Here is a 26,653-nt window from a genome sequence, read left to right on the forward strand (position 1 = left end):
GCCCATTGAGCCAAAATAAGCTCTTGGATGGAGTCATGCAAAGGAAAGGCTCGAGCAGGCTTCTGGTACTAGCCATCCTTGGATTAACAGAGTAGGCTGTGCCACTCCCAGGATCTTCAATCGAGAGGGCTTGTAAGGCATCTGAAATAAGCGCTGGCAGCTCCTCGCGGTGGAACATCCTCACCGCAGACGGATCATCAAGCTCCTGTGGCAATTCTGCACCCGACTCTGGCTCCTCAGCCCAAGAAGTTCTGCCAGACCCCTAAGAATCCTCATAGCCCAACCACGGGGGGAAAAGGGGGTTGCGCCACACTCAGAAGGGGAATTAGCCCTTCTGCGTTTATCAGGAGGATAAGAAACAGGCAAAGCCAACTCCAAAAAGCCAGGATCCACCAGGGGGGGTGGGGGCAGGCAGAGGGTCAGAGGGTCCGAAGATCCCTGTGGAAGAGCTCTTTTAAGCATGTACGCCCTATGCAGCATTAAAACAAAATCAGGGGAGAAAACCGCTCCCTGACCGGCTGGATCCTCCAGGGCTATCAGCTCTATTATTAGCCTCACTCAAAGGAACCCCCCCCCCCCCCTCCCCGGATTCAGGGCTCTCCATCGCAACGGAGGCCACGCCATGTGGAAAATCCAAAATGGCGTCCGCTGCCAGCTCAGAGCGCAAAAGATTGCTGCTCGCCATGCTCGGGCCGGCTCTACCGTCTGTACAACACGAATTACAGAGCCCCGCTGCTGATTTGCGCTTGCCACATTTAGAACAGTGCTTTACAGTCTCCGCAGCCATCGCCGAAAACAGCGGTAAAATTCAAAAATGGCAGTTCGTGCCAAAAACGTCCCGATCGCGGGCCCACACCGGAGGAGTCAGAAAACACTCTTACCTCACTAGACTGAGTATCACAGCTCCGGTCCTGCAGAAGAATCTCAAGAAAAAAAACTCTTTTCTTTTTTTTTCTTAACGCTGTGAGGAAAGCAGAAGCAAAAGAGGTAAATAAAAACACTCCGGAGGCTCAGATAAGTGGGAAAGGCAGGGAAAGGCGAACCAATGTGCCTGCATCCACTGAGTGGGAAGGACAGGGAAAAGCAAGCTAATATGTCCACATCCACGGGGGCATGGGTAAGGCAGGGAAAGGGCTGACCTATGTGCCTTCAAAGTGAAGCTGCTATAGCCTCTAACACCCCGGCTAACAACTGGCAAGCAGGAGCCACCCCCAGGCAGATTTTTGATGGAGCTCGAAGAAGCTGCAGCCACCCTGCTTGGGGAGACAGAGAAAACTGAAGAGGCAGTGGAGCTAGCTGGCCATGAGGCACTGTGAAAAGTTGAGTGCTCTCTATCTCCCCCTGCTGGTTGATGGGCACAACCCATACGTAAGGGCTTCATCTGCTCGATGACAAGGAAATGGATGATAGAAAAATAACAGCACATCCCTCTTGCAGTTATTCGCAAAGAGATTTAGGCACACCTGTTATAGAATAGCACTTTACACATAAATGGCAATTAGTGGAGCCAATGACATTAAGTACAGGCTAGTATTTGTGCGTTATTGTCAAATATTTTTAGGCACCATGTTATAGAATTGCCTTTTTGTTACATTTTTTACTTCTTATTTCTCTCAGAATCTTCCATAGAGCTCTTGAGGTGTGTGCATATACCAACCAAAGAATGACCATGGGACGGACTACCATCCTTCACCTTATTTTTAATATGTAACTCAACACATGGTCACACGAAGAACATAAAACATGCAACGCTGAGTCAGACCAGTGGCCATCAAGTCCTGCATCCTAGTCTGACACTGGCCAATCTGGGTCCCAATGGGGAAATCCGTTCCCTGTTACTTACTCACAAAAGTAAGTCTACCTAGCTATTAAGTGTTAATGGACCTATACTCCAGAAAATTGTGCAAACCTCTTTTAAACCCAGCTATTCTACTGGCCCTGACCATATCCTCTGGCAACAAATTCCATAGATTAACTAAAAAAAAAAATTCCTGTCTTAAATTAATTTCAAATCTGTTACCAATTAGGGTCCCTCAATCCTAGTGCTCTTTGAAAAAGTGAATAAACATTGATTATTATCTAGTTGCATACCACTCATAATTTTACAAAACTCTATTGCATTCCTTCTCTGTCATCTTTTCCCCCAACTGACGAGCCCTATTCTGTTCATCTTTTCTTCATAAAGGAGTCATTCCACCCCTTTAACATGTTTGTAGTCCTCTGTACCTTTTCTAGTTCTTCCACAGCTTGCTTCAGCTGTAGCAATCAGAACTGCACACAATATAAAGGTGTAGTTGAGACACAGATCCATACAGAGGCTTTGCAACTGTATTCCTAAACCAGCAAAAAATAAAATAATAATAAAACAAGCTTACCATAATGCCCAATGCAAAGAAATGCAGAATGCAACTGTAAATAATTCCTACAAGCAAGTTTCCCAGAGGGGACTCTACTATCACAAACCGTGTAACCTCAGTAGCATACAATTGCAGGCAATGTAAGGGCCACAGGGGCAGAGCATTGCATGCCAGCCACTTACACACCCCAAATCCCTAGAACATTGTAAGTCACATGCACCCTTGTCACATTTGGGTCTATGGCTGTTGTAACTGCAGGCACCTAGGTTTTAAACGCCATGATATGTGGTTACACTAGTATTCTATAACGGAATCTGGGCACCCCAGGTGCCAATATAGAATAGGCTCCTATCGCACGGCATCAGGGCACCTAAAAGGAGGCATTTATAGAATTACCTCCTCAATTTACATTAAGGATGCGTTCTCAAAATACTTTGAACAAAGAAAAAATAGCTTTTCTGTTGTTGAAAGGCTGCAGACACCCACCCCGATATTCAGCGCTAGTAATCAGCCAGAAGGGCTGCTGACCTATTAAATAGCATTTAATCGGCTATCCATCAATATTCAATGGGAAATAACTGGCTGTCCCCCGCTGAATATCCCCGGTTAGCGGTTATCAGATAGCCAGTTATATCGCCCAATATAACCGGCTATCTGTCGATTTTAAAGCCAGTTAGCAGCCATATTTGATCACATGAAAACATGGGATACCTTTAAACAGGTTTAAAGATAACGGCTAAGTCTGAACATCAACTAAGCTAGTTATCTTTAACAGGCAAAAAATAAACCGATATTTGATGCCGGTCACCGGAAACAGCCCAGCATCGACTATCCAGGCTCAGCACCAACCATGGGATTTAACCAGTCTAATTCCCGTGGTCTGAATATCAGCCCCTGAATGGTTTCAAGAGCCTTGTTATATTTGGTTTGACCCCTGATGCAGGCATTTTCACACCGAAGCACAGCCCGTGTTGGGTTCACTAATAAAGGACTCTTAACTATCCCATGCTTGATGGCCCTTTGTACTTCTATATCCATCTGTAATCATTCTTTGTGTTACCCTCACCCCTTACTCTCCCCCTGCATTTATTAGTTTAGTTTCCTGATATGTCACCTTTTGAAAATGTACATCAAAGCAATTTACAATCAGAAGGAAAGGATCACAACTGGAGAGTAAGTATGGGCTGCAAATGGGGATTTGAGATCATAAAGAAAGGGAGTGGAGGAGTAGCTAATGGTTAGTGTAGTGGGCTGCAAACTAGTGGAACTGCGTTCAGGTTCTACTGTGGCACCTTTTGACCCTGGGCAAGTCACTATAACCCTCCATTGCCCCAGGCACAAAAATTCAGATTGTGAATCCATTAGGAGCAGAGAAAGCACCTATACATAATATGTAAATCACTTTGGTTGTAGCACAGAAAGGCAGTATATCAAATACATGACCCTTAAATTACAATCTTGAACAGCTAAAGTTATAGTAGAGGTACAAGACACAACTTACGGGTTTCCTGACCAACCTCGTAGAAGGTAAAATATGAGATAGCCATTTCACCTCTGGGGGCATTAAGTGAGGCCCACTGAGCAAGAAGCATAGGCCTGCTCAAAAATCCAGGATTTTAATCCTTATTTGAAGGTGGATTAAGCACAGTTCATCCTCAAATAGGGAGGAATAGTGTTCCAGAGGTGTGAGGCAAAATAATTGGAGACTGCAAGCCAAATTCTCATCAGTGGCAAGATATCCAGAAACCCCAGCTTAGGAATATAGAATACAATAAAAGCAGCATTACCAGTTCCCAGATATTGTGTCGTAAACTCAGGACCTTCTCAGTCCCTACCTATGACATGATGCCTGCTCCTGACCCTGCTTAGCACATGGATGGCGACCACCTTAAATTGTGAGCCTTCCAGGGACAGAAAAATATGTACCTGAATGTACACCTCTTGATAGCTTTTGGGGTAGCAGGCAGTATATAAAAAAATTAATAATAATAAATAATTATAATCTTTGGACAAGTATTTCAAATTGCTTTGCAAAGAAGGAGTGGAGAAATCAAAAGACATGGATGACAAATTAAGGGGTTATTCATACTACCAAACAAGATGCCAAACACTTTTAGTTCTTGAAAGTTCAAAATATCTCAAAACAACACAAATGATTTCATCCCCATGTGTAGTCTGTTCTGTTTCAACTTACTTCTCCCAGACTCACCCTGTTTTTCCTGTGATGCCAATATTTTACTTTTCAAAGGATCTTCCTAGGTTTATGAAACTCACACACTGAGTGTCACCTCCATCGTATCTTTAGTGTTTGGTTTTCCATTACCATCTACTACTACTACTACTATTTAGCATTTCTATAGCGCTACAAGGCATACGCAGCGCTGCACAAACATAGAAGAAAGACAGTCCCTGCTCAAAGAGCTTACAATCTAATAGACCAAAAATAAATAAAGTAAGCAAATCAAATCAATTAATGTGAACGTGTCCTCTACATCCTTCCAATTTTAAATTCTTCATTATAATTGAGGGCAACCACCTGTTGACTAGATCTTGTGCCTGAACATTTGATGAAAGACTGGTTCTATACATCTGCAAATTATGAGACAAATTATCATCATCTTCCAAGATTAATTAAAGCCTGTCACTCTAAGGCCCATTTGGAAAATTGAGAAATAGATCCTTTAATTCTGGCAAATTATACCCCAATTTCATATTTGCCTTCCTTGAGTAAACTTTGGAAGAGGGCTACCATTCTCCAACTAACTCAATGGGGTGGAAGATCATTATTATGTCCACTCTCGCCAAGCTAGATTTCATCCAAGACATGATACTAAAACTGTGCCTAGATAAAAGTTGCAATTCACTTCTGCTACATTCAGTTTTAACTCCTGCTTTTGACAGAGTCAAGGCATATTAATTGATCATTTATCTCTGCTTAACTTAGGGTGTAGAATTGAGGATACAAAGTCTTTACAGATCCAGGCTGATCACTCAATTGTGGGATAGTCAGATACTACTCCTCTCTCTCTTTACTTTTAATATGTATGTCGAACCATCTGCACATGTGGGAATTGATTGGGGTTTTAAGTTTTAAATATATGTAGAAGATATGCAGATAATTGTGAATTAGGACTCTAAAGAACTGAGCATCTATCTCGATTGATGCTATATTTGCAGACAGTTCAACAATGGATGAAGGTATAAAGTGGTAGAAGTCAGATGGGTCAATATTCAGACACTGCAAACAAGTGAAGCAATTTTTTTTTCTTGCAGTTGCAGCTTTTAAAATGCTATCTGGATAGATGGTGGCACTGAATATACATAGAAAGCACTCACCATTGGTAGCTACAGGTACAGTGGCGCTATTCAATCATTATATGTATAGCTAAGCGGTTAAATGTTAAGTGTAGGACTCCTTTTCCACAGAGCTAATCTAGGGGGGCCTTTTACTAAAGTAACATATTAACGTAGTGGATGGTGGCAGATAAAAGACCTGCATGGTCCATCCAACTTACCCAACAAGATAAACTCATACAATATAGCATATGCATAATTGTAGGTTTTGCAGTTACTGCATGTTTACATAAAAATTAATAAGCAGTAACTGCAAAGCCTTTCCGATAAGTGCAGGGAGCATGTTCAGCATCTGCTCTGCATTTACCAGGCAGGGCAGAAGCATACCACACCACATGGCACTGCATTACATGCAGTTGCAGATAGCGCAGGTAGCAACCATGCTACCTGCTCCCATATGTAACACGGTGCAGGGCCAGCTGTAAATAAATAAATTGATCTGACACTTGAGTGCTCCTCTCCCCTTCGGCATCCCTCCCCCTAATTCCTCCAGAAAGCCTTGATAGGACCCAATCCCTACCCTGCATCAATGTACACTCTAAGCGGAGCGCATGAGCGATTGTTCATACATTTTAGGAGCGCTGCTCACAGATTTTTACATACGTGCTCACAAAAATGTTTTCTTTGCTATATATAGAAATGTATTACTAATACTGGTGCTCAAAAATTGTTGGCTTTTAAAACTTGTTTGCTCACAGGAAAAAAAAATGTGCACACACCAGGCCACTCCTTAGAGGAAACATTGTCCTGTGCCCCCTGATCCAATGTTCAAGTCCCTCCCCCAACATCCTCCTGACACAATCTTGCCCCCTCCTTCAAAACTCTTCTCCCTGCTATCAACCCCCCATTTCCCTAGTCTACCCTCCCTCCACCCCCCTACCCCTGAGACTCCCCTGGAAGTCTCATTGGTAGCCAGTAGTCCCCAGGAGGCAGTAATCCCCTTTGCTACCAAATGGGTAAGCGTTGGAATCCAAAATGGCACTAATGGCCCCTGGTGGTAGTCTTGTGGTGCTACCACTAGAGGTCATCCTTACATATACAAGATCTCCTATGACTCTCCTGAAGGTGGAGTAAGGGATGGAGTGAGATCCTCCTATGACTCTCCTGAAGGTGGAGCAAGGGACGGAGCAAGATTCTCCTATGACTCTCCTGAAGGTGGGTCTAATGGACAGAGCAAGAATGGTTCCCCTCCACTCCTGCCCCAAGCTGCTTCAGTTTCTATCACCCCTAGAAGCAGTACCATAAGACTACTGCTATTTGAACCTGGAGCAGCCATGGAACAGAAGCAGAGAGGGACTATTCCTGCCCTGTCCACTAGATTATCAAGAAACCTCGGGTAAGTCCCAAGGAACTTCTACTTGTGGGGGATCTGACTATGGGAGGTTTCTTAAGGGGGGGGAATGCTCTGCAGAGTAGGTACTGTTTTGGGATGCTTCAGGTCCTGTCAATGCAGTAGTTCAATGATTAGTGCTGTGGGCTGAGTACTAGGGAAACCAGATTCACTTCCTGCTGTTGCTCCTTGTAACCCTGGGCAAGCCATTCAATACTCCCAATGCCCCAGGTAGAAACTTAGACTGTGAGAAAAGTAGGACAGAGAACGTATCTATATGTAATATGTAAACTGCTTTGGTTGTACCACAGAAAGGAGGTATATCAAGATGCACCTATGCTATCTGACAAACCATATAATTTGGGCCCGTGCAGTGCCTGCCCTGTGCAGTAAATACAGGGCAGCTGTTGGCCACACCACTAGTATTACAGTGCATTTACCACACAGGCTTTGCATTTACACTACCACATTTCAATTTTTGCATTTAAGGTGTGGTTAAGCACACCGAGATTAGTAAACATGCCCCTATATGTCTCTCATAAGCATCTTAGAGCAGCCCAGGATCTTTAACTGGTTATTCCAACTTACACTGAGATAACACATGTTGAAACCTGAATGCAGATCTTTTCAATTGATGCACCTCAGCTTTGGCAATTTTAGCTTTGGAATGCTATGCCTAAAGAAATCCATAATTGTCACTTAACTCTGTGTGTTCATTTGGAGAGATATATATGGATGTGGTCTAACTTCCTTCTTGTTGTGTCAGATTAGTATAGGTGGAATGAAGGAGTAGCCTAATGGTTAGTACAGCAGGTGTTGATTCTGGCAACCTGGGCTCAATTCCCACTATAGCTCCTTATGACCTTGGACAAGTCACTTCACATCTATCTCATCCTGGGGCAATGGAGAGTTGAGACAATGCATGCAAATCTCTCTCATGAATATTCATTGTGGGTATCCTGAAATCTGAATGGCTGGGGTGCCTCCAGGTCCAGGCTTGGGATTTACAGGTTGCTTGTCTATTGCAACCACAACCCGAGAATCCTGTCAGGTAGCCAGTGCCTTTGTAAAACAGAAATTGAGAATTACCCCCAACAGCACACAAATGGCCATCTAAAAATTTACTTCTGCCCTAAAAAAGTGTAAATTAATCTATTGGCTCTATATGTGTATCCACATAGGGCCCAAAATTCAGCCAGTGGCGATCAGCATATTGCTGCCTGCTGCCTGGGTTATCCCCAGAAATTCAGTGCCAGGCCATATCCAGTGATATGTAAGTCTCCTGTCTGTGGATTTTCAGCAGCAGTATAGACTGTCACCAAAAATCCTTCAAATGCCTCAACAGTATCCATATAGCACCAGGGAGAAGAGAGGGTATTTTGCCTAGCTATACATGCGGTAGAGATATACAGCCGCTATATGTAAATCCAAGGGGGTTAATTTATCCCAGCAGAAATGCTATCCTAAATTAAACTGCTTACCAGTACATATAGCAGCTAAACATCGCTGTTATATACATATAGCTGCTGGTGATGAGCGTTTTCTACTTATGTTCAAATCAGCCGCCTATCCGTACAACCGCACTCTGTTATAAACACTGCAGCCGGCATTTAAAAAATGTTTGCCACTGGGTCCAAAATATTGACCCCCAACACACTATAATTGAAAGACACAAGATAAAGTCTGCCTACGGCACCTAATTCCCTTTCACTAGCTCTGTTTGCAGCTGAAAATTTTGGAAAAGTTAACATGGTCTTCATTACTTCCTCTTACTGCAGGATCTAGGGTGAATTCTACAATAGATCTCCCAAGGTGCAAATCCTCAAATTACCTCCACAGCCCCCAAAACATCCAACTGATGAAATGGCTTAAAAAATCTGGCACTGAGCCTGCTGCGGAAAACACACAGAGGTTAACCAATCAGATGGGTACAGGAATATTATGAAAACAAACACTGGCATGGAGGAGTAGCCTAGTAGTTAAGAGCACCAGTCTTGACATCTAGAGGTGGCCAGTTCAAATCCTACTGCTGCTCCTTGTGATCAAGGGCAAGTCACTTAACCCTTCATTGCATCAACTGTATGTGAGCCCTCCAGGGATAGAGAAATACCAGTGTACCTGAATGTAGCTCACCTGGAGCTACTACTGAAAAAGGTATGAGCAAAATCCAAATAAATAATTAAAAGCTATGGTCTAGCATCCACATTATTACAGATAGCTGCTGGTGTTAAAAGCTAAAAAAAAAAAAAAAAAAAACAACCCATGTAATTTCAAAAGACAGATTTGGATTTTTTTCTAAATTCTGCTTGCAGCATAGATAATTGGTTCCTATTTTATGGCTCTCACTACAGTCACACCATAAAAGTCAATGTGCTCCATTGTCTTTTTGACAATAAAATGTGAATTGTAATGTGTGTCCTCTAATGACATACCATCCTGTTATTCTAAAAACTGCTGTATGGGGGGGGGATCTCAACAAAGTTTTTCCTAGGGTATGTTAGAACGAGTGATGTAAGAGTCCACATCAGCAGAAAATCCTTGCCAGCTCTTAGCTCAGCACTTTACTGTGACTAATGATGGCATTCAGATAGCCTTAACCCAGGAAGGCGGGATTCTCTTTGATCTTAAGCAGGCCAAGGTTAAACTACTCTGGAAAGTGACTACAGAACAGCCAAGCTACCCAAGCACAGTCTTCCACAGTTTTCCTTCTCAAAGATTCCTAGTCTCCTGTCCTCACCATTTGTACACAAATTTCATATCATTAAATTCCTCATCCTGTCTCATCTACCATATTCCTGGCAGTTCCATTCATCATCTTCTTGCCCCAGCTATGCTGGGTTCTAGGCATCTGACGGGCAAAAAAAAACCTTTCAGTTTTGCTTTCAGATTTTTTTTCAGTTTATTTCACACATTCATTTGAACAAAAAAATATATGAATACATGACATAACTTTCTAACATGTGCAAATCAATTGTTCATACTAATTAATAACAATACACATAACATCAATTTTGTGTGTACTAATCTTTTAGGTGTGTTAACAAGTATGTGCTGATGAACCACATCCTTACTAGGATCCCATCAGGTTCAAATGTCCAGTTCTCAGTGCCAGACTTGCTGGACTGCATCTGTTTATTCCAGTAACTTGTCTACCAGTGAGTTTCCCCTCCCCCCTTTCCATGCCCCCAACTTTCATTTCATGGCTCCCAAATATCCACACAAGCCACAAACATTCCATTCAACCCATCTGCACTATTCTGAAACCAGCTTCTAGCTCCAGGCCTTCAGTTTTCACCACATTTATCATTTTTTGATCCACTTTCCAAATTTCACTTTCCTGTTTACTTTAAACCTACAGTTTTATTGTACAACTTGAAGGACACTGCAGTGCCTTAGTATTAAATGTGCCCTGTAATATATGAAATAATGACAACATTGGAGGTTTTAAATAAACTGTAGAGACAGACTAGACCACAGGAGGTCTGTCTATATATAGGAGTTAATTTTATAACAGGGCACCTAATAAAAGCTCCTGTTTTATGTCTATTTATAAAGGCAAACTACACTATTTCCCATACAATATTTTTAGAAGTAGTTGGACCATCAGACAGTGAATTCATACTTTCCAGTACTGAATATAAACCCAACTCTTCATAGGTCCACTTTTAATTTGTTTAGCATAAACAATCTCTTATCAAAAAAAAAAAAAAAAAAAAATTTAGTTTAAAGAATTTGTGATAAAGCACTTGTCTTAAGACACTCCCATAAACTGGGATCATCAGACATCCTCCCTGGGAAGTACAGACTGACTGAAACCGGTGGTTTGGGTTCCAGCCAAATTTCCAAAACCAAATCTGTGGCCAAAATTTGCCACTCGGCTTCGGCCAGAACTGAAACAGAAAAAAAGCGCCTCGTGGGTTCTCCTGGGCCAGCCGCCACTGCTGCTGCCACAAAACCTCTCCCACCTTGGAAGAGGGCAGGCCAGTTAGCTGTGCACTTTACCCCAATCCCTCCTCCCTCCCACTATTGAAAGGCCCCCCTGGGCCTGTGTTTTAAATGGCCTGGTAGTCTAGTGGTTTCCTCTGGTCAAAATAAATCCTGAGTCGTTCTTGCCCCAACATGTTCATCAGCCAAAGTGGCAACAGAATCTGTCATGGGAGGTCCCGGCGGCCATCTTGGGATTGGAAGCAGTATAAGGAGGAGCAATCTCCAGTCGCTCCTGCCTACACTGTTTCCAATCTCAAAATGGCTGCTGGGACCTCCCTCAGCGCTCTCCTGCGGGAAGTCCTGAAGTCATTTTGGCTGAGGACCTGAGGGAGCAAGAGCAACTGGGTATGGCTCTTGCCCAGAAGAAACTATTAGACCACCAGGCCATTTAAAGGTAGGCCCGGGGAGGCCTTTTGGGTGGTGGGGAGCAGAGGGGTTGGGGTCAGATGGCCGACTGGTCCAGGAGAACCATCCCTCTTCTGCTGGGGAGGTGGTGATGGTGGTGGCATAGAATGATGGAGGGTGGAGAGTTTTGGTTTCCAACTGAAATTCAGTTGGCCTCTACTGGGAGGTTGCTTGAAGATTGTGCTCTGATGGGAATTCTTAAGTTAAGTGCTTTGTCACTAAACCCTGGATTCTATATATGGTGTCCAGATTTGGGTGCCTATGTTTGGGCACAATTCTGAGATGCGCACGCAGTTTAATTGCCATTAATTGGCACCAATTAAGATATGCACACATATCTGGCTGTGCACTATTCTAGAATACTTGCCAGCTTATTTTTGAAAGAGAAAGACGCCCATATTTCGACCCAATCGGGAGATGGGCACCTTTCTCCCGTGGGCGCCCAAATCAGTATAATCGAAAGCGATTTGGGCCTCTCCAACTGAAATCTGTCGCGGGAACAGACAAAGTTGACAGGGGCGTGTCGGAGGCATGGTGAAGGCAGGACTGGGCGTGTTATCGGCCGAGGAGAGGAATTTGGGTCACTTTTTCTGGACCCTTTTTTTTCACGAACAAGTCCCCAAAAAGTGCCCCAACTGCCCAGATGACCACTGGAGGGAATCGGGGATGACCTCCCCTGACTCCCCCAGTGGTCACTACCCCCTCCCACCCAAAAAAAAAAAGAACTTTACAAACTTTTTTCCCAGCCTGTATGCCAGCCTCAAATGTCATACCCAGCTCCATGACAGCAGTACGCAGGTCCCTGGAGCAGTTGTTAGTGGGTGTAGTGGACTTCAGCCAGGTGGACCCAGGCCCATCCCCCCCTACCTGTTACACTTGTGGTGGTAAATGGAAGCGCTCCAAACCGCCCCTGAAACCCACTGTACCCACATCTAGGTGCCCCCTTCAGCCATAAGTGCTATGGTAATGGTGTAGAGTTGTGGGTAGTGGGTTTTGGAGGGGATTTGGGGGGCTCAGCACCCAATGTAAGGGAGCTATGGACTTGAGAGGTCATTTTTTAAATTGCTACAAGTGCCCCCTAGGGTGCCCAGTTGGTGTCCTGGCATGTGAGGGGGACCAGTGCACTACGAATCCTGGCCCCTCCATGACCAAATGCCTTGGATTTGTTCGTTTTTGAGCTGAGCGCCCATCTTTTTTCGAAAATACGGTCTGGCCCGTCCCTTCACGTACCCGTCCTCGGAGATAGACGCCCATGGAGATGGGCATTCGCGTTCGATTATGCCCCTCTGTGTGACCTAATCCCATAGCACAACTCAAGAGGGGGGCATGTTAGAGTTCTGAAAAGTTACGCGCACTGTTACAGAATAATGGGTCAGTGTGTCCAACTTGGCATGCCCTTTATAGAATTTTGCTTAGCGCCAATCTTTTCTGACATCCATTTTTGAGTACCAATTATAGAATCCAGTCGTAATCCTGTATATAATATGTAAATTGATTTGGCTGTACTAAAGGCGATACATGTATGTGAACAAACAAACATAATTCTTTAAAATATGCAATCTTTCAATAAGAGATTGTTGATGCTAAACAAATTAGAAAGGGACCTATAAAGAGCTGAGTGTACGTTCAATACTGGCAATTCACCGTCTGATTGTCTGGCTATGTCTAAAAATATTGTGCTACTACTACTACTTATCATTTCTATAGTACTAGCCGTTAAGCCCGTTAAAACGGGCGAGATTTCCAGCTACCCTCCTCGCCGCCACTCCCTCCCCCCTCCGTGCCGGGCCCCCTGCACTGACCTGACAGCGCCTCTCACCTCCGTGTGAAAGCGCTACAGGCAGCAGCAGATCGCTCTGCTGCTGCCTGCAGCACTTCCACACGGAGGTGAGAGGCACTGTCAGGTCAGTGCAGGGGACCCGATACGGAGGGGGGGCGGGAGCAGTGGCGGGGATGGGGGGGGGGAGGGTGGAGGTTGGTGCGCGCGATGTTCATTTCCAGGCTCCAGCAGCAGCGTCTGACAGTCCGACTACGTTTCCCTCTCTGTTCCGCCCTCTGATGTCATCACGTCTTGACACGAGGGCGGGACAGAGAGGGAAGACTCTACCGCGCATCTGCAGGTGAGTCGGTCACTTGCAATTTATATGTTTGATATTACTTAAGTAACATAGTAGATGACGGCAGAAAAAGACCTGCATGGTCCATCCAGTCTGCCCAAGACAAACTCATATGTGTATACCTTACCTTGAATTTGTACCTGTCCTTTTCAAGGCACAGACCGTATAAGTCTGCCCAGCAGTATTTTCCGCCTCCCAACCACCAGTCCCGCCTCCCATCATTGGCTCTGGTACAGACCGTATAAGTCTGCCCTCCCCTATCCTAGCCTCCCAACCACCAACCCCTCTTCCCCCCACCTGCTCCGCCACCCAATTTCAGCTAAGTTTCTGAGGATCCGTATTAATACTGTATTATATATTTTTAACCTGTAGTTAGATATGGTTTTGTATTAGTTTTATATTCTGTCATTTTTTGTCTTGTATTTACTTTGTATTGTATTTGTGATTTTTTTTCACCTTGCATTTTACTTTACAGACTGCACTAAGTGGGCCTTTTACAAAGGCACGCTAGCATTTTTAGCACATGCTAAAAATAAGCATGTGCTAAATGCTAGAGATGCCCATATATTCTTATGGGTGTCTCTAGCATTTAATGCAAGCTAAGAACGCTACCGCACCTTGGAAAAGACCCCCTAAGTGCCTAAGTCTCAATTCCAAATATGTATGTAGCGGCATTACTCAACAAATAGTAATCTGCTCAGTGAGTGCAAAATCCAGTATATGGCGTGATGCCAAATGCCAAAGTCTGGCGGAATTGACCCATGAGGCAGGCGTTGTTTACACCAAAAACACAGCCCATGTTGGGTCATTATTAAGGTACACTTGTTCCATTCTTGAGAGCCCTTTGTGCTTTTTTTTTTTACTATTTTATAATATATACATGTATACACATAAGGCTTGATTTTGTAACAGGACATCTATGTGGGAAGACCAAAAAGATGCTTATTTTATAAAGGTAATAAAGGTACCACTCCTGAGAGCTCTTTGTGCTTTTTATTTTTGACCCTCTCCGTTGTATGCTATTTTATAAAACACACATGTACATTCCAACTTCACCCCCAGCTTCACCACTGGATAAGCTTACAGTCAGAGCAAATAAAAGCAAGCACTCTCTTTTGATGTGCCCACTTTTCACTTTTGTAAGAGCCATTTTCTTTGTGAAAAATATGCTGCACATACAGAAAATGCTTTATCACCCCCCTCAATTACTGTGCAGGTTAGAAACAAAAATCCACAACCTTAATGGCCACAAGCACTCAAATAGGGACTACCCAATTTTATGAAATTAATGTTTTCTGGGGGACACAGATGGCTTAGCTATTCCCTACGGGCAGGGATTACAGTGTCACAAGACAGACAACAGATGTCCTAAGAACACTCTCATCCCAAACCAAATCTTCTACTAAGCAAAATGCTCTGGGTGACTCACTCCCCCCCCCCCCCCCCCCCAGCAATCAGCTCTAGTAATTATATTTGTAAAAGGTGCACAGGCTTTGTGCCTCAAAGCCCAAGGTCTGCTAGGATGATGCTGTTAAAATTTAATGACATGGATAACTGCTAACAATGGAGCCTGGAGCATAAAGGCTCTGTTAAAAGTCAGGGGGGGCTGTGAGATGGAGACCCGCTTTCTCCCCCTCACTCTTGTGCTGATGATCAGAAGCAAACGGGGAAGCTACAGGCCATAAGCGCCGTTCTAGCGCCTGTGTTTGCTGGTGCGAGATGCTCAAAGGCCCCCACCGCCAGTAATAGCAAGCACACCAATGTATTCTCCCCCATGATCAGAGAAAAGCTCAGCAAAGGTGGGCGCCCTTACCGCAGGAAACCCTAACACCAGTTTCCTGAAGAAGCAAAACAGCAGCAGGAAAGAGGAATTGGGGCTCCGATCTTAATCGGACTTTGAACACTGCTCCCTCCTGGCATATAATAATCAGCCATCTGCTGGGACCCAGAAGTCTGCACAGGTTCCCCCTTGCTACCTAGACTTTGTTTCTAAGGACTGTGCGAGCGAGGTTTTTCCTGTTTCTTTACTGACGCAGTTTACATAATAATAATTCCAACTGTGCTTTAACCAGATGTTACGTTACAGTAAAACTGACCAGGAAAAAAAAAAAAACATGATTATATACATGTTATTTTCGGGTGCTGTTGGGGCAGTAAACTCTGACGCTGCTCCATGCAGGGCTGGAGTTTTGATAATGGGCACTGTGACTTGGAAGGAATCATTCAACTTAGATTTGAGCCCCAGATAGTGCGGCCATGTGGCTGGTCTTGTACAGCCAGGTAAATGTGGGTGGCACTACATTAAATATTATGTAAACAATTCTACAAGTTTATTTTTATTCAGCTCACACATTTTCAGTAGTAGCTCAAGGTGAGTTATGTCCAGGGACTGGAGAGGAGGAGTAGCTTAGTGGCCAGAGCACTGGGCTTATCATCCGAGGGTGCCTAGTTCAAATCCCACCACTGTTCCTCATAAACCTGGACCAGTCCCTTAGCCCTCCATTTTCTTAAGTGCTATTGGGCGTTTGAGGTGGGGGCTGTCTTGTTTCGGGCAGTTTTGTCCTTCTTGCCCGAGTGCTTGTTGGTTTTTATGTAGTCGGCTATATGCCTCTCGCAGAGCTCTCTTGCGTTTTTTCAAGGTTCTCGATGTTCACCGAGTTCTATGCGAAAACTGTCAGGATCACCTAGTGACGGGGGCACAAACGGAGAGTGCTACAGCACCCGAAGGACCAGCATAAAATCCCATTTGGAAAACTCACTAGAAGGGGCAGAATAAGCGACCCACACCTCTCTGAAAACGAATCACAACCGGACGAGCCGCTAAAGAAGAGGTCTGCCAAGGTCCGTGAAAGCAATCCAGGGCTGCCACTGGTACCCACAAGGATCCCAGCACTAGCCCTCGATACTCCTTCCAAAAATGCCAGGAAATGGCCCACGGAGGAAGCAAATAACTGGCCAGCGCCGAGGAAGAAGAGCCTGCAGCAGAGAAGCCACGACTGAATCCACTAATCCTTCTTCCTCAGCCGAGCCCTCTCAAGGGCCAGGCCAAAAGACCAAAGGGAGAAGAATCTTCCATGACCACCAGGCCCTGACAGAAGAAACCTCGAAACTGAGGGAAATCGCAGTAGCTCCCCAACTAGGAGCTTCACGAGATCTGCATAGCACGGGGACCGGAGTCGAAAGAAAAGCACTGCTGTGACCGAGCGCGCCCTGTATGTGCGAGCCCTGAATCACCTCCTCCACTCAGAAACCGGACTGCATACCGTGCAGCGGTCCGAGGAGGAACACCGCCCACTGCTCCTAGCAGCCCGATGATGGGCAGCAGGTCGCACTCTAAGCAGGGGCTGCCGCTGCGTGGGAAAACATGTGGCACACCGCGCTACCCACCTGCTTTATTTTTATTTTATAGAATCAGGAGATTAGGCAGCTTCTGTCTTAGGAGGAATCAAAGTCTGACTGTATCGGCCAAAGATCTCAAGGAGCATTAATGAGATTTGCACAGGTTCCCCTGGTTCTCACTCCAATGATCCAATCACTAAACTGCTCCTCCACTTCCTCCATGTTTTTTTTTTTGTAGCACCGACACGCAGTGCTCCCATCGATGTCCCAAGGCCTGAAAGCACAGCAAAAAGGACCCACCACCCTGGGTCCATGCTACCCGGGGGACACAGTCACCCCCCCTGCCTCAGCAGGGTACGGCAGCAGCACCGGCCTGCCAGACTCACTGTATTGCCTGCGACTCCTCATCTTCTGAGCAGGACTGGTTGCTGAGCAGGCTCTCACACAGAGGAAAAAACAGGGAAAAGGTGCGACATCCAGGGAAAGGCATAGCAGGGACCCAGCACCACAGGTATGTCTGCTCAACTGGGAACCAGTTGACCAACTGGACCAGGAGCAAGGCCTCATAACTAGAGACAGAGGAAGTTTGTCCATCCACCTGCTGGAGATAGAAGATACTGAGGAGCTGAGCTGCTAGCAGGGAACTATGTAGTGGTGCTCAGTTCTGTATTTTCTATCTCCACCTGCTGGTCGATGGACATAACTACCCACTCGTCCTGGAATAGTGGGAATGAACGTAATGGAAGAGAATAAATATTCTAATAACTTTAATAATAAATGAAGCTGTCAAAATGGGAGGGGAGGTTCAAAACTGAAATATTTTGTACTTAATGCACCAAAGTCTGTAAACTTTTCAGTCTTGTAACTCTACAGCAAATGCCCACTAATGTTGTCTATTTAATGGTTCCCAAGTGTTTATTTGACACTCTGTAATTCAAGCTGCACACTTTACTTCTGGCTAAAATAAAATAATTTCATTCTGTCAGTATGCCTCTGCTAAGTGTAGCTTCGAGCACCCGGCGCATTACAACTCGTTTGAAGGCTGCTTGCGGTAACTACATTTTGTAATCATGAGAGACTTATTTTCATAAAAGCTTTGTCCAGAGGCATTAAGAAAAAGTGCAGTGCTTGACCCTACTGATCCATTCAACCCATTCCCTCACACTCACTATTCTGAGAATGTCCAATCCCTCAACTGAAGTACTCACCCCTCTCCCTGTTCTCGCCCATCTTCCCCATTCTAACCCATCTCACAATGAGATCTTCCAATTCTCTCTCCGCTCCCTGGCTCAACTCCTCTTCAGCTCGCTCCCTATCCTTCTTCACCATCTATCATGTTCTCTGTCTTACTCTCCAGCAAGAACCCTCTATCACCCCTGCAATAACCTCCCCCCCCCCAAGAATGCCCTAGACCTCTCTCTCTCTGCTCCCCATCCTCCCAGCTCTCTTACTCACTCCCTACACCTCAGGAAGGCTTCCAGATCCCTCTATACATCCTCCCCTGGCATAAACACTCTTCTTCCAGTTCTCCCCCCCCCACCCCCCCCCCCCACACACACTCCTCAGCAACATCCAGTTTTCTCTTGTTGCACCACCACACACAAGGCTAAACCCCCTCCCTAACGCTCTCTACTCATTCTCTCTCTGTTCACCATCGCCAGCTCTCTTTTCTGTCTCCTAAACCCTTCCAGGTGTGCCCCCCACATTCATGTGAACCCTCATTTTCAGGTTCCAAGGCTCCAACACCACTTACACCTTTCTACATTCCCTCGGGCCTATACAGGCTGACACTACCATGACTCTGGCTCCTCACCCTGCCCACAAAACAGTCCCTTGTGTCTATAGCCACCCTCCTGCAAAAAATTCTGCCTAGGCGAGAAATCTGCAATGCACAATTGAACAGAATTCCTCCAGAGTTCTGCATTAGAGACATCACTAAAATAACGTTGACACCTCAATGGGTTCGATTAACCAAAATTAGGCTAGTAATTATAGACCCTCTATAAAATTGTAACCAAACAAAGGTCTCATTATTCAACAACTTCAAACATATCTGAATAAATATGATATTTTAACTTATTCCCAATCTGGATTAGAAGGTTTTACATTACAGCAACTATGGGTAGATTTGATTGTTGCCTTGAGTAAAACATTGTTAAGTGTAGGCAAATGCGCTATCTTAATTCAATTCGACCTCTCAGGTGCCTTTTATCTGGTTTATCATGATACCTTGTTGTTCACACTGAGTAAATCTGGAATTTCCAGATCTGTACTAAAGTGGTTTCAAGGTTCTCTCACCCTAGGTCTTATTCAGTAAAATGGAATGAGGGATTTTCAGATTATTGGAAACCACCTGTGGAGTTCCGCAGGGCTCTCCCTTGTCGCCCACTTTATTTAATGTTTTATTACAATCATTGGGTGTTCTTTTGGAGGACTCTAATTTAACTTTCTTTATATATGCAGATGATATTTCAATTTTGTGCCCTGTTTATTCTAACTTATCTGAAACGCTTATGAGCATTATGAATTGTTTCACCATAGTAGAAAATTGGATCACGGCTCATAGGCTTAAACTCAACAAGGAAAAGATGAAATTTCTCTGGCTGAGGTCTGTGGATCATCCTTTTAGTTGTCTACAATTTAATATTGGGACAGATTGTTTTCATTTTCATAAGTCCACAAGGGTACTTGGCGTAGAGCTAGATAATATGGTTAATATGTGATCTCGTAGCAACTTAATCATTAAGAAGTCTTTTTTCTTGTTGAAAACATTGCAGTACATTAAGAAATATTTTACCACCTCCACTTTCAGATTAGAGGTTCAATCTTAATCCTTTCTAGGATCGATTATTATAACAGTGTTATCTCAGTTTGCACCAAAACATCATCGCATAGTCCACAGATGATACAGAATACATCGGCCAGGCTGATTTATTCTCTGAATCAATTTGATTCAGTAACACCATATTTATTTGATTTGCACTGGCTGCCAGTGGATTCGAGGGTGCAGTTTAAATTTGGGACTCTTGGTTTTAGAGTATTGCATGGTAAGGCCCCATACTATCTTGTAAAATGATTAATATTTCCACCGGTTATAAGTATGATCGTTTAAGAGAACATTGTCTACTGCACTTTCCATCGGTATGTAATGTTAGAAGTAGACAATAATCCCTTAAATCTATTTCTTACTAGTAAAAAAGGCCCGTTTCTGACACAAATGAAACGGGCGCTAGCAAGGTTTTCCTCGGAGTGTGTATGTTTCAGAGAGAGTGTGTGTGAGAGATGGTGTGTGTGTGTCAGAGAGAATGAGACAGAGAGAGTGTGTGTGTGTTTGTGTGAGAGAGAGTGTGTGAGAGACAGAGTGTCTGTGTGTGTGTGAGACTGTGTGTGTGTGTGACAGAGAGATAGAGTGTGATAGACAGGGAGTGTGTCAGAGAGAGTGTATGTGAGAGACAGTGAGTGAGTGTGAGCCCCCACCCCCCCTCTCGCAGGGCCCCCTCCCCACCCCACCTCTCTGGTCTCAGGACCCTCCCCACCTCCCTCTCCCCTGCCCCGCCTCCAGCCATCCATGTCCAGCGACCCTCCCCTCCCCCCCATGTCCAGTGACCCCCCCTCCCCCCCGGCGCATCAAACCCCTTGCCACCCGCAGCTGCCAGTGGTAATGGTGTCTGGCCGCTGCTGCTTCCCCTGTTGAGCAGCAGCGGCCGCTACAAAAAGAAAAGAAACGATAAATATTTTTAAACCCAGCCCAAATCATTCTCAAATGCCTGAGTCTTACAACGCAGTCTCTGCAGCCACTCTTCCTCTCGCCTGTCACGTCACAGCGCTCCTCCGGGGTCTTACTCCAGGGGCAGTGACGTGGAGGCTAGAGGAGGAGCGGCTGCAGAGACTGCATTGTAAGACTCGGGCATTTGCAAATGATTTGGGCTGGGTTTAAAAACATTTATCGCTTCTTTTCTTTCTAGCGGCCGCTGCTGCTCAACAGGAGAAGCAGCAGCGGCCGGACAGCATTACTACTGTCATCTGCATGTGGCGATGGGGGGTTTGATGCGCCGGGGGGGGGGGGGGGTGTTGATGTGCTTCGGGTGGAGGGAGGGGTGTTTGATGTGCCGTGGGGGGGGGGGGATTGGGTGATGCGCCAAGGGGGGGGGGGTTCTGTGGTGCCACGCTAGTAGTTTTTTGATGCGTCACTCCCTGCCACTTGTTCTGAAGTGGCAGGGAGCGGCACACTGACAGCTGATTCCCAGGCAGGGGGAGGAGTAGGGAAGCAGCGTGTTTCCCTACTCCTCCCCCTGCCTGGAAATCAGCTGTTAGTGATGTCATCCTGGCTATGGAGCCTAGCTCAGCAACTGCAGGAGCCACGGACACAGGCAGTCCCACATTAGAACGTTGGTGGTGAGAATTATTATATAGGATAAGGCAGTTTCATTTTGGAACACCTTACCATTAGAACTTCAATTGATAAGAAATTATTTATATTTTAGGAAGTCACTTAAGACTTTTTTTATTTCAGAAGTATTTTCAATGCATAGAAATTGATCCTTAGTTAATGTTCTTTTATCTTTACTGTACCTATTAACTGATTAATATGTAACATCTGAACATATTTAATATGTAACCCGCTTGGAACTATATATGGTATTAGCAGATATAAGTCCAGTATAATGTAATGTAACAAAACTGGTGAGTAAATATAATCACATCCTCGTAGACTTTCAGCTTCATTATATTGTGTTTAAAATACCATTATCCTTTTTTCCAAATACGCAGACTTCCTTTCCTAACATCCATCTACAATCAGGCAGGGGAATCCCAGTGAACATGTCAAACCAAATTAATAGCAAAAAACTAAGATCACTTGTCCACATCTTCAATGACCAAGCTGCCTCATTTAAGTAATATAAATAACACTTTTCCAGCCCTGCTACATAGTAATCAATGGGGAAAAGAGAATTAAAAATATTGAAAAAATCTGGTAAGAAAAAAATTATTGTTGCAATGCAGTAGGAGCTATATTAGTTTCATTTACTGTAAGCTGGAGTTCCTGGCAACTATATATTTATGAAACAGAGGAATGAGCTGTCAAGCAAAGAGAATGCAAATTCAGCGAACAATGAGAATCACTGGGCTCAGAGAAACATTTCTCCACGTCCCACAGGTAGAAAGGCAAGGTATCCTGCTTTATATAGGACAGTCTTTGTTTCTATGAACATGTCATACGTCCTGTTTAAGCAAGAACTGGAGTTTTTTTTAATTTCCAATCTGGCCAGATATGAAAAAAATAAATTCAAGTGCATTTCACGCATGAGACTTATAATGGGAAGATCTAGGATTTTAAAAAGGAGAGCGCAGATGGTGTGATGCATAATTATCTCCCTACATCATTCCTCCTCTCCACTCACTCATCTTCCTATGTGCTCTCTCTGCTCTCCCTCTCAGTTTTTTGGAGAAAGAACTGGCAGCAAATTTGTAAAAGGCCAGGAAGTGAGAACACAATCGACATGTGCTTTCCGTATTCCAGCAGCTGTTCTTCCCTCCTGGCGTGCACTTCCTTTTAAGTCAGGATGTAGAGGATGAAGAAGAGAAGCCACTGCAGAGATAGGAAATGTCCAATCCTTCTGGTCTTCCAGTGCTGCCACGGACCAAACTGCAGGTCCAGGTGTACGCCTAGGCAACAAAAGCCACTGACTAAGACCCAAATTTTGAAGCTGCCAAATAGCCATCCAAGAGGAACGAGCTCCCTCTTACTATAGCAGCAAGTGGACTGGAGGAGTAGCCTAGTGGTTAGTGCAGTGGACCACTACAGCTCCTTGGGACCCTGGGGAAATCACTTAACTCTCCATTGCCCAGGTAACCAAGAAAAACAGATTGTGAGCCCAGTAGGAACAGAGAAAGTACCTGGATGGAATACATAAACAGCTTTGATTGTACCACAGAAGGCAGTAAGTCCATGACCCTTTATAGAATAGAAGCCATTACTTAACTCTCAATTGCCCCAGGTACAAAATAAATACCTGAATATAATACATAAACTGCTTTTATTGTAACTACAGAAAGGTGGATTATCAAACCCCATCCCCTTTTCCTATCTCTTCTTCTCTCTTAGAGATCCTATGTACTTGTCCCATGCTTTCTTGAAGTTAGATATAGCTTCACCTCCACTGTTCCACGACTTCACCACCCTTTCTATGAAGAAGTATTTCCTTAGATTACTCCTGAGTCTGTCCCCTTTCACTGTCATCATGTGACACCATGTTTCAGAGCTTCCTTTCCACTGAAAGAAACTCAAATCCCTCCATGATATAAAGGCACAGGAGGTATCATATATCCCCTCTCCTCTTAATGCTGTCCCCATTTGCTTTATGACAAAGACCAATAGGCCCATCTGCATGTGTTGCTCCAATGGTGCATCGCTGTAGCACTGTTATCATTCTGTGCACCATTTCTAGCTCTGCAATCTTTAATATCTCTAACTAGCCTCTTCCCCCCTCTCTGCTATACAATCCTTTCTATGGGCATCAAAATCTTAAATTTGGCCCCGTCTGTCAGAAAGGAGGGGAGATATCAGTCTTTTAAAAACATTAGTGTATATGATATGATTTTTATTACCAAAGAGATGTGCTGGATGCTGGAGATTTGCCACCCTACCCATGGGTCAGAGAATAGGACTTCAGGGTTGGACAGAAGGAAGGAGCAAAGCAAAAGCCCTGCTGAAGGAAGGGTAAGCGAAATGGCTGCACGGATTCACGGGTGGGGTGAGGGGAAAGAGGGAAACACAGAAGCACTGCTAATGAATGGAAGGAGTACTGCAGAGGGAAGGAGGAAGATGTTGGCTAGTGCAGGGAAGTGGTGACCAAGGAGGATTGTGGAATGGAGAGCGAGAAAAGAGGGCTACAGAGGAATAAAGAGGGCTCAGGATTGTGATGTCTCAAAATATGTGCAAAGGTGGCAAAAAACAGTGCTCAGACATCTACTGCGTATCAACTCTTCCTCAAACATGACAGCAGATAAAAGCCAAGTGGCCCATGCAGTCTGCCCATCCACAGCATCCACTATCTCGTCCTCTCCCTAGGCATGTGGGATCACTTGTCTCACACTTCCTTTAATTCAGACACAGTCCTTGTCTACACTGGGAGGCTATTCCACGCATCCACCACCCTTTCCATAAAAAAAGTATTCCCTTAGATTACTCCTGAGCATATAACTTCTTAGCTCCATCTTATGCCTTCTCATTTTGGAGTTTTCCTTCATTTGAAATAGGCTCACCTCATGGACATGAATACCGTGGAAATATTTAAACACCTCTAACATATCCCCTCCATCCCATCTTTCTTCCAGAGTATACATATTGAGGTCTATAAGTCTGTCCCCACACCCTTTATGACAGAGACCACTGACCAATTTTATAGCTGCCCTCTGGACTGACTCCATCCTGTTTATATCTTTTTGAAGGTGTGAACTCCAGAATTACACAAAGTATTCTAAATGGGGAATCACCAGAGACTTACATAAGGGCATTATCACCTCTTTTTTTCCTGCTGGTCATTCCTCTCACTATGCCCGCGAGCATCCTTCTGTCTTTGACGTCGCCTTTTCTACCTGTTTGGCTACCTTAAGATCATCAGATGTGATTCCCCCAAGTCCCATTCTTCTTTCATACACAGAAGTACTTCACCCCCTATACTATACCATTCCTTTGGATTTTTGCAGCTCAAGTGTATTTCTTAGCATTCTTCAAGCTTCGCTAGATTCCTCCTCATGCTACCCACACCCTCTGGGGTGCTAATCCTATTACAGAGTTTGGTATCATCCTCAAAGAGACAAACCTTACCTGACAGTCCTTCCGCGATATCACTCACAAAGATGTTAAAAACAGCTGGCCCAAGGACAGATCCCTGTGGCACACCACTGATAACATCTTTTTCTTCGGAGCAAACTCCATTTACTACTATCCTCTGTCTCCTTCCACTTAACCAGTTTTAACCCAATCAGTCACTTTAGGGCCCATACTGAGGGCATTCAGTTATCAGTCGCCTATGTGGAACTGTGTCAAAGGCTTTGCTAAAATCCAAGTACACCACATCTAGGGCCCCTCCCATAACCAACTGTTTGGACACCCAGTCAAATAAATCAATCAGATTTGTCCGACAGAATCTGCCTCTAGTAAAACTATGTTGCGTCGGATCCTGCAGTCCATTTGATTCTAGAAACTTCACAATCCTCTGCTTTAGAAGCATTTCCATTAGTTACTCACCACTGAAATCAAACTAACAGGCCTATAATTCCCAAACCCTCCTCCTTCTGCTCTTGTGCAGAGGGACCATATCCGCCCTTCAACAGTCCTCTGGGACCACTCCAGACTCTAAAGAAGTATTGAAAAGGTCAGAAAATGGAGCCACCAGAATTTCTCCTTGAGTATCCCATCAGGCCCTATAGCTTTGTCTATTTTTAGTTTAGCTAGCTTCTCACGAACACAGTCTTCTGAGAATCGGTCCTGGTCTACCACACAATTAGCATTTCCCTAGTCCTACCCCCAGCCCTTCATCCGCAAAAACAGAAGTAATTGATCACCTACATATCTAAAAAATATCTTGTCCCACAGTTTTACCATATTAGCTATCTTTTCTTCCATTTCCATCTTTGCTTTTCTGACAGTTTTTCCAGCTTCTCTTAGCTTTTTCAGGTATTTTTGCCCGTCTTCCTCTTTCTGCGATGTCTTGTAATTTATGAAGGCTAACCTTTTTTTCCCCTTACCTTTTCAGCTACATTTGAGAACCAAAGCAATCATATTTTCCCTCTTACTGAAAGAAACTATGAACAAAATAATCAGGGAAGCACACCCAACCCCCCCCCCCCCCCAATGCCCACCCATTTTAACGAGGAAATACATTTGTCTCTGCACATTCTGTAATCACTATGGGCTCTGTCTCCGAAAAACTCCAGCTTCTTTGTGCCTAGAGCAGGGTTTTCTCATCCAGTCCTCGGGGCACCACCTAGGCCAGTTGGGGTTTTCAGGATTGATATCCTGAAAATCCCGACTGGCCGGGAACAATTGAAAAGAGGAGTTAAACGAGGAGTTAAATGTTCAGTTCCTTTTGGCTGGCTAGGTCTCAAATTTTTGGGCAGCCCACCTTTGATTTCATAAACCTCAACCTTGATTTTATCAGCTACTTAAGGCTCTTGCTTGTTATCAGGAATCAGTATGCAAGACTTCTGGTGCCAGCAATGGGGATTTTAAAAAGCAACTACAAGGGTGTGTGTGAAAAGGCACAAATTGCCTCCCCTCACCCGCTCCCCTAAAAACTTTATCCCTGCATAATAAGAGTTAGTTCTCTCTCTCTCTCTCTCTCTCTCAGGGATTAGCATACTCAAATAGGGTTTGTACTGCATGTTCAGACCAGAGTATGTTATATACAATGCCTTTGTCCATTTACAAATAACCTTTTACTTAACACATGCATTGTGCTAAAGAGAGCAACCTATTCCCCTCTCCTATTTCCTGTCTTCTTTTTATACACTGTAAAGCTCCCTCTCCTGCCAATTCATTATACACTAGTGACTCAGGCCCTGTGGGGTACAAATGTAACAAATAAATAAACTCCTGTGGTAAGCCAACAGGGCAGAAACCATACCGCCGGAACAGCGTAGAGAATTAGCTCACCACTGTTCAAAGGAAATGGTGAGCAAATCATATTTGCACTGTTCAAGCGAAAGCAAGGAGGGGGATGTGCTTGGTGCATGCGCAGATGAGTTTCATGGTAAGC

At 44.5% G+C, this 26,653-nt stretch overlaps 1 protein-coding gene across 10 annotated transcripts in view; it reads right to left on the reverse strand.

Moving 5' to 3' along the window:
* Positions 1 to 26,653, reverse strand: part of MYO1B (myosin IB) — a 429,756-nt gene that overhangs the window by 385,882 nt on the left and 17,221 nt on the right. Inside the window, exon 1 of one of the 10 annotated variants that reach the window (XM_030208963.1) lies at positions 2,227 to 2,248. The exons of the other annotated variants lie outside the window; for them this stretch is intronic. The gene's annotated coding sequence lies outside the window, so the exon portion shown is untranslated. Of the gene's footprint in view, positions 1 to 2,226; positions 2,249 to 26,653 lie in introns of those variants that run through there. 10 annotated transcript variants of the gene reach the window in all.

This window comes from Microcaecilia unicolor, chromosome 7 (assembly GCF_901765095.1).
Source record: "Microcaecilia unicolor chromosome 7, aMicUni1.1, whole genome shotgun sequence".
Lineage (NCBI taxonomy): Eukaryota > Metazoa > Chordata > Amphibia > Gymnophiona > Siphonopidae > Microcaecilia > Microcaecilia unicolor.